General features: G+C 33.1%; 1 pseudogene; it reads right to left on the minus strand.

Annotated features, from left to right (window-relative positions):
- Positions 1–358, minus strand: part of LOC109688584 (protein LEG1 homolog) — a 114,174-nt pseudogene extending 113,816 nt beyond the window's left edge.
- Positions 359–9,261: the final 8,903 nt, after the last annotated feature.

Raw genomic sequence — 9,261 nt, forward strand, 5'->3', positions numbered from 1 at the left:
TCCAAACCTCATTGTTATACTAATATACTGTTAAGATAAAGATAGCAGCATTTCTTACCTGAATTATATAGCCAGCCAAGCTGCAGAGGCAATTCCCATAAAATATTCTGTTTATTTTCTGGAGAAAATTTTGCAAAATATCTGGCTGTCTGGATCAATAGGATTTTACACATCCCCATTCTGTCAGTGAATACCCAGAGATCAATAATGTACACTCCATTCTGTACCCTATAGTTACTGAGCTGACCAGGACTCTCCTTCCACAAAGGGGGATCAGATGTGAGAGATTAGAAACTCCTGCTAAAGAGGTAGAAAGGCAACCAGCAAAGATCCAGGAACAGGAAAGAAGGAAAGCCATGGTGCCAGTACTGGGGGTTGAGATTATGGCAGAGCTCTTATTGGAGAGTAGAGGAGGAAGTACCTATTTTCTTGCCTCTCACCTTTCCACCCCTTTAATTCTTTTTCTTTCATAGGTGGCGATGTACAAGAAATTTGCACATTAGTTAACATTTAAGGTAATTGAGCTTTGTGACCTTTTCTTTATCAGCATATTGTCTCACAACCTAAACACAAGGTTAGGCTTGTTATATATTGGATGAAGCTACTTGTCAACCATAAACCATCCAGAAGCTTTCCAGTCACCCTTGTGATTATGGAATGGCCTTAGAATGCCTCTTTCCAAAATATTAACATATTTCACAGCAAATATTAAATAATTGAAATGAAAATACTAGGATTTATAATAACGTATGGTATACTAAAAATATTTGTAAACAAGTTATAATGAAAGTTTCTGCTTCAAGAAAGAAGTTTAATGTATATATATTTAGCCAAATCAAATAGATTAAGCCAGCTTGTGGTAAAAAATTAGGAAATACAATGGATGAATATATAGTAGAAAAATCCTCATTACAAATGAGGATTTATAATGTCAACAAAAGGGCCAACATATTCAGCAATAAATGTATTTGTGTTACTGTGTTTCATCCATTTGGAGAAAAGTTTAAGAATACTAATAAGATAGGGACTCGGATCTATCTTAGTAGCAGAGCACTTGCTTAACATATAGAATTCTTATAGAATTGAGCAAATTTAATACTCATATCACACTCTTTAGTTGAGTCATTATCAATATATTGATCTATAAAGTTATATAATAAGAATTGGAATTATTATCATGATTATTTACATTTTTAACAAATACATAGAAAAAATTGTACATAATGATGAAAGACCATGTGATATACCTAAATATGTATTCAATGTATAAATCAGCTTTAAAGTATCTGTCTCTAACTAGCTATCATTTTGTCATGTTGAAACTGCTTTTGAGGCATGCAGAACCTATAGTTACCCTACAATGCAGTACCACACCAGAGCTTCATAGTCCTGTGTAACTGTGATTTATTACCCATTCATCAACCATTCTCTGTCCTTCCTCCCCTCCCTACTTTCCCAGGACTTTGCTAATTGCCATTCCATTCTCATCCTCTATGAGGTCAACTCTTAGATATCACATGAATGAGATCATACAGTATTTGTCTTTCTATGCCTGACTTACTTCAGTTAACATGATGATCTCAAGTTCCATCCATATTGTCACATAATTCATTCTTTCCTGTGGTCAAATAATACTCTGTTTTGTATGTGTACCACATTTTCTTTATCCATTCATCAGTTGACCAACACTTAATTGAGAATATCTATCACTTAAGTCTGGATACATATTTTAAAGTTATGCTTATATATAAGCATATCTATGTAAAATATGTTTGTGTATTTATGTATATGTAATATACATTACACTCACATATTTTTAACCTTGGTAATTTTTTAGTTCAAAAATACATTTTGCCAAGATGTTAGATTAAGTTTACTCATGTCATCACATCAACTTCATAGATGTCTTTCAACATATCCTAGACAGATATTTTGTTATTTAAAATACATTATCTAAATAGCATTCAAGGTTTGTTATTGTTACATAATTTGGAGGCCTTAGATTTCAGAAAAGAAAATATGTTTACATGTCCTGAAATTGATGATATTTGACAAGATATAGAATCCTAGAATCTAAGGTCTTTTTTCTTATCTTTCAATGCTTTGAAAACATGATTCCATCACCTTTTTCTGTACAGTTGCTGGTGAAATATCTAATATCTGATTATTGTGCATGATCTACTTATTGTTTTTGCAAATTTTTGGAATGTTCCATTATTTTATCATCTTTAATTCACTATTATATGTCTAGTATGGATTTTTTCTTTTCCAACCACTTTCCTTTGTACATAGCTTTATCATCATTTTTTAATGTTCTGGAATTGTATCTTTTTTATCAAATGTCTTCTACAATTTCATTCTTATGTACATATTAATGCTCTATTAGTAAGGATTGTTTTTCTTCCTTTTATGGTTGCTATTGTGTTCCCCACTGGAAGATTTCCATCTTCTGGTTTCCAAATGTTGTAACTTTTTTCAGCATAACTATCCATTATGTTCATTATGCACATTTATTGGGTTTTTATTTCAACCATTATATGTTTTTTTTTCTTTGAAACGGAGTCTACCTGTGTATTCCCAGCTGGCCTGAAACTCAAGATACTCATGCCTCCTGAGTAATAAGATTACAGGTGTGTACCATCACATCTACCTAGTCCCCTGTTTGATGCTTTTCTGTATTTATTTTCATGTATCATGCAAGTAATATCTTTTACCTTGTTTGATTTGTTTCTAGATTTTAAAAATATTTTAGCATCTCTTTTTAACATTTTTGCATCTAATGGAATTTATGACTCTATGTGATTTTTCTTTTGAAATATTTGTTCCCACTGTGTATTCTTCTATAATCTCAAATTCCCCTAAAAGTCTGACTTCTTTGTTAGTGTTGGACAGTGTCAATTCCAGTGAGATAAGTGGAAAAGCAGTTGAGACTTAAGTGTCCCCTACTATAGGTAAATTCTACCACCACCTTTTCATTATTATCGCAAAGATTTCTCCAATTTTTTATTTTTTAATTGTTTTGTTCCCTATAGGTCATCTTGGAGGAGAGCCAGAAAGAAATTATGCTAATTCAGCATTTTTAGAACAATAGGAAACAAAACTTAAAATCTAATTTGAACTTTCCTCCAATTTTCATATATGCTGATTCAATATCACATCCCTTGCTATATTAACTCCTGAATAAATTACTATAAATAGAGATTTTTCATCTAAGGATATGGACATTTATAAAACTTTTGACAATATTGTTAAGTTGCTATCTAAAAAACATATATAACAATTTTCTCCACAGCTAATGACAAAAGTATCTGTTTTCCCACTTTTAGGCCAACACTGGACAAATAGTTTCTAATTTTTTGTTCCATTTAGTAAGGAAAAATACATATATCATAGTTTGAATTTAATTTTCTTTTTAATCTTTTGAGAAAAGGTCTCACTAAATACCAAGACATAGTGAGACATAATATTCCTGTGTCAGCCTCCTAAATGCTTGATTTCAGATATGCACCACCACATCTGGCAGGGTTTTTTCTCTTTCTTAAGTTTTTGTAACGGTACCTTAAACTATTATGTATTATAATTGTGTCATGTACTGTACACAGCTCAGACTGGCCTCCCACTTGTGATTCTCTTGCCTCAGCATCCTGAGTGTTGTGATTATAGGCATTTCAATCTAGGCATGGCTTGAAATTTATTTTCTTGATGGTTGTGTTGATAAACACTTCATGTGAATTTATATGCCATTTTTATTCCTTTGTTATTGCATGTTTCATCCCTTCTTTTATTTAGTTTTCCATTAGAATAGTTCGCTTTTTCCTATTGAACTGTATAATTAGAAAGTAGTGAAATTGTTTAATAATATGTGTAAGAGCATTCTGCATCAGTTTACAAATTTACAAAATATCTATTGTCACATTGACAAAATCTAACATTTGGAAATGCTTCTCATCCAAAGTATATATATATATATATATATATATATAATAATTTTTAATTTTTTCATTTTTCACTCATTTTTTAATATTCTCTAAATGACACATAAATGCATACATCTTACCAATCATATTGAGTCCTGCTTTATAAAATATGCATGCATTAACACATTAAAAATCTTTTCCTCTTTACTTTTAGAGTTGAATACACAATTTTTCTCTCACATTTTGTTTTATTTTTTCTTTCTTTTAAAAATTTGTATATAATTATACATAATAAGGGGCTTCAATGTGGCATTTTCACACATGCATACAATGTACTTTGATCATATTCACCCCTCCGTTGCTCTCTGTTATTGCTGTCTTCCTTTTTCCTTTCCTTCCACCTATTTAGTAACCCCCATACATCCCATAATCTCATGATCTTGGTTTTAGTTTTTTTTTTTTTCCCCTAACTTCCACCTATGAGAGAACTAAGTGATACTTGTCTTTGTGGGATTAGCTTATTTTACTTAACATGATGATCACACTTCTATCTATTTGCCAGCAAATGACATGACATAATTTCATTTTCTTAATGGCTTAGTAAAACTGCATATATATATATATGTATATATATATACACACACACATGTAATCATAACATATGATTATATTATATATAATCATACATATACATAATATATACACATATGTAGTCACGTATCACATTTCCTTAATCCATTCATTCTGTTCTTTTGAGACAGAATCTCACCATGTAGCCCAGATGGGCCTTGGACTCATGATCTTTACTCCTCAGTTGAATGAGTACTGGGGTTACAGGCATGCGGCACCTGGCCTGGCAGACCTTTTCTCCCATGCTTCAATGTAATATAACAATGTCTTACATTATTATGGTCTACCACTCGTGTAAATCTTACTGTAGGAGAGGAAAAGGTATACCCTTTCCTTACCAATTTGAAAGGTAATGTCTTATACTTCAATAACTAAAGGCAGATTAATAAAAGGAAAGACTAACAAACTTATTTAAATAAATTTTCTGTGACATAAAAGCATTCAGAAATAAAGGAACCAAAGACTCAGGTTAAAGTTTGTTTTTTGTTTTTATTTTATTTATTTATTTTGGTGGCACTGGTTGGAGAGTTGTTGAACTCAGGGTTTTGTGCTTGCTAGGCGGGCAACTCTACCCCTTGAGCCACACTCCTAGCTCCTTTTTTGTTTTTGACTCTGATTATTTGGAGATAGGGTCTTGCTTTAGCCCAGATCAGTCTGGACCATGATTCTTTTGTTTCATGCTTCCCACCATTTCTGGGATGACAGGAACACCATCACACCCAGCTTCTTTCTGTTATTCCAGGCATGGAATCCCTATCCTCCCAATCTCTGTCTCCAGCATAGCTTTGAATGACAGGTGCACACACTGTACCTGGCTATTGTTTGAGATGCCTGGGCTTGACCTTGAACCACAATTCACCCAATTTCAGCCTCCCAAGTCGCTAGGATTGCAGGCATGAGCTAGGAAAACTCATTTTTATTCTTAAATTCAATTAAGAAGGGCCAGCCAAGGAGAAATGAGATTAAATTTTAAAATGTATAACTTATTAGTAATAAACTGAGGAGAAAGTCATTAGATATTGTTCAGATGTTTCTTGCCTCCTCTAATCTGCTTCCAAGTAAGGTAGGTCAGAAACTTCTTTTATGGACAGCTCACATATAGAAAGGTAGGGGAAAATCAGAGTGACCTTTTAATTCTTCAGTTTCTCAGTTGTCAAGCTGCCACATTTTGCGGCATTGTGTTGTGATCCCCAGGTCACAGTACTCCATTGTATTTTGCCTTGGCTATTATTGTTTACAACAAATGCCTCCATGGTCTATGGTAATGTTCAGGTTTTCACAACCTGCCCTACTTAAAATTTCGCTTTACTGCAAGACACTATTATATAAAGAACAATATATCTTTCTTTTTTACCCTTGATGGATGATAGTCAGCAGACCAAGATTACTTAAAAACCATGATAAGCTTTTTGAATCTTTCATTGATCACACACCTGCACTGTCTTTCTTTCTGCATATTTTGTCCTCCTTTATTTATCAGTAGTTCTTTTCAGCTATGCTTTATTTCTACTTTCAATATTTTGGGCACCTCTAAGCTGCTTTTAAAATTGAAATTCTCATTTTATTTATTTATTTATTTATTTATTTATTTATTTATTTATTTATTTATTCATTGTGGTAGTGGGGTTTGTACTCAGACCTTTCACTTTCAAGCAGCTCTTCTGCTTGAGCCAATCCTCCAGCCCAGAAACTCATTTCAAAATCCACTTCTACATGTGGATTTTTGCTCCTTTTTTATGCTGATATTGTATTTTTCTAATACATCCACCTGCTCCTTCACTTTAGTGGAGGTTAGCTTCATTTGCATTATTTGAAAGACAGATCTGTATTTTTCTTGGTTCTGTGACTTCTCTGCAATCTCTACTTTATTTTTGCTTTTATCATTCCAGCTCAAAATCAGAAGGTTGTATTATAGATCATGAATAATATTGATAGCTCAGTGTAGTAGATGTCCTGATAGAAATCTGGACGTGAACAGAATATCATTTTAAGAGTGATTCTTTTTACATTTTAATCTACACAATAGTGTGCTATTTGTTCTCAATTATGTGAGATCTCAAAATATTGTCAAATTCAGGACTGGTGGAGTAGCTCAGTGGTAGAGTCCCTGCCTAGCAAATATGGAACCTTGAGTTCAAATCCTGGTACCACCAAAAAAAAAAAAGATCAAAATGTCAAATTATTATGTCTGCATATTGTACCTCAGCTAAATCCTGCTTGAAACGACTTTTTATAAATAAAGCCTATAAATATAAGAATGCTTGTATTCTAAAATGCATGCAGGCTAAGATCAGTTATAAAATATTCTTTGAATCTTGCCATATCTACTCCTCTAATTCAGAAAATGAATTATTTTGTAGAAAAATAAATTGTTCTCATTTATTTGCAATTCAGTGTTTCTTGCTCAATGGAAGTGGAGTGATTAAAATTTCTCTCTTTTTATTCATTATCCAGGAACTCATTGAATCTGTCACAGGTCAGCAGGCATTCCTCCCCAAGTCAATGATGGCCAAGAAACTGCTGACCTTTAGGAGTTATGTAATTTCAGGATATGGTTTGATTTATCATGATGTGCTGTCAGAACTTCCGTCTCCTCATATAAACATTGACTGGGTACACCTGTGTACCCAAGAGGAAATTAAGAATGCCACCACACATACTCACCTTTCCAGCTTCTCTTCCCACCTTGCCATGTTGGAAGGGCCTCTGTGAGATTTCTTTCAGTTCTTGCAGTTTTCTTAGGATACCTGAGAGGACAATGCTTTGGTATAATGAATGTAAAAAAAAAAAAAAAAAAACCCTTAAAATACTTTACATTTTTCTGTTTTCCAGTGTGTCAATGTGATTTGGTAAATATAGTTTCTATGGCACCTGTGTGGCTCACGGTTCATAGTGAGAATGTTACATAAGCAGACAATATGTTCACAAAGAAACAATTTTAAAATGTCATTGGTCAATTCTGGTTAGGAAAATATATCTTCCAACCAGACATTCTAAATTTCAGCTTAACCACACATTCATCTAGATGGTTTTTTTTACAGACTTTTAAAAATTATATAATACTCATATTCCTCTCTCATTAAATGAGAATAGAAAAACATTTCTTACAGTGTTTGGGAACATTCTATGTGATACTGGGTATAATAAACTTAGTTGCATTGCCTAGAGCTAAGTGTTATAAAGGTATTCTAGTTGCTAGTATTTTGATATGGACAATAGAATGTACTTTTGAAAATGAGAAAACTCACACCTCCACATTACAGAGAAACAGTTTTATAATGGTTTACAGATAGGTTGGTGTTGTTGGCTATAAACCTAATTTAGCCATGTCCCTCTAATTCTGCTGCACCTACCCAGGCATGCAAAACCAGAGGGAAATAAAAGTAGTGTATATGTGGTGCCAAATAGGACAGCCATAGGTTCCCAGGTAAAAGTCAGAGAGCATATTTGCAGCTTTCGGGGGAGATTTTTATGTTAGGTTACTCTACCTTATAATTTTTGTTTGTTTGGGGTTTTTTTGGTTTGTTTTTTAAACATTTTTATTAGCAAACATTTATAATACAAAGGGATTTCATTGTGATAATCCCATATATGCATATGGTATACATTGAACAGATTCAACTTCTATTATATTCCTTATTGCCCCCCCCCATTTTTCAAACAGTGTTTGGTTGGTTTCATCATGCTGTCCTCATATGTATGTATGTTAGGGACTTCAATCCTTTTCACACCCCAGTACCTTTTCCTTTCTCTCACCCCCTCCAATGAACCCTGGCAGTAATAATAATTACAATGATAATAGTAATAATAATAATGGGGCTTGAGTGTAAGATAAGATAATTGTTCTTAAACAGCAAGTAAGTTCAATATCTTCAAGAACCCAGTTACTTGAAAGATAATGTGATGATAACTAAAATAAAAACATGCTTTCCATGGTTATGCAGTAAATAAGATTCACAAAATACATAAAATGGTATTATTAAGTTCATATATTGTGTCCAAAATATAGAGGCATTCCTGGAGAAACTATTTCAGATCTTTTTTTACTCACTATTGAAATTGACATAAGCAATTTTCAACTGTTTCACCTGATCAAAACAAACATCCCTGTTTTTATGGGTAAGACTGTAGTACTAATTCTATTTAGTAATATTATAAACAAAATTTCTATCCATTTTTGTCATTTCTTAAACCCTTAAAGATGTCTGAGTATGCTATAGAAAAACATTGTTTAGGGGATTGGACTTTGATCACATGATAAAGCAAGAGCACACAAGGGAGGTATGAGGATAGGTAAGATACCCAAAAAACTAGATAGCATTTGTTGCCCTTAATGCAGAGAAACTAAAGCAGATACTTTAAAGCTACTGAGGCCAATAGGAGAAGGGGACCAGGAAATAGAAAAGATTAGTTCAAGAAGAATTAACTTAGAAGGTAACACACATGCACAGGAAATCAATGTGAGTCAACACCCTGTATAGCTATCCTTATCTCAACTAGCAAAAACTCTTGGTCCTTCCTATTATTGCTTATACTCTCTCTTCAACAAAATTAGAGACAAGGACAGAATAGTTTCTGATGGGTAGCGAGGGGTAAGGGGGGTGGGGGGGTAAGAGAGCGGGCAGGGGGAAGGGGGGAGAAATGACCCAAACTGTATGCACATATGAATAAAATAAAAATTAAAAAAAAGAAAAATATTGTTTGAAAGATTTTC

Source organism: Castor canadensis, chromosome 1 (genome assembly GCF_047511655.1).
Source record: "Castor canadensis chromosome 1, mCasCan1.hap1v2, whole genome shotgun sequence".
Taxonomy (NCBI): Eukaryota; Metazoa; Chordata; class Mammalia; order Rodentia; family Castoridae; genus Castor; species Castor canadensis.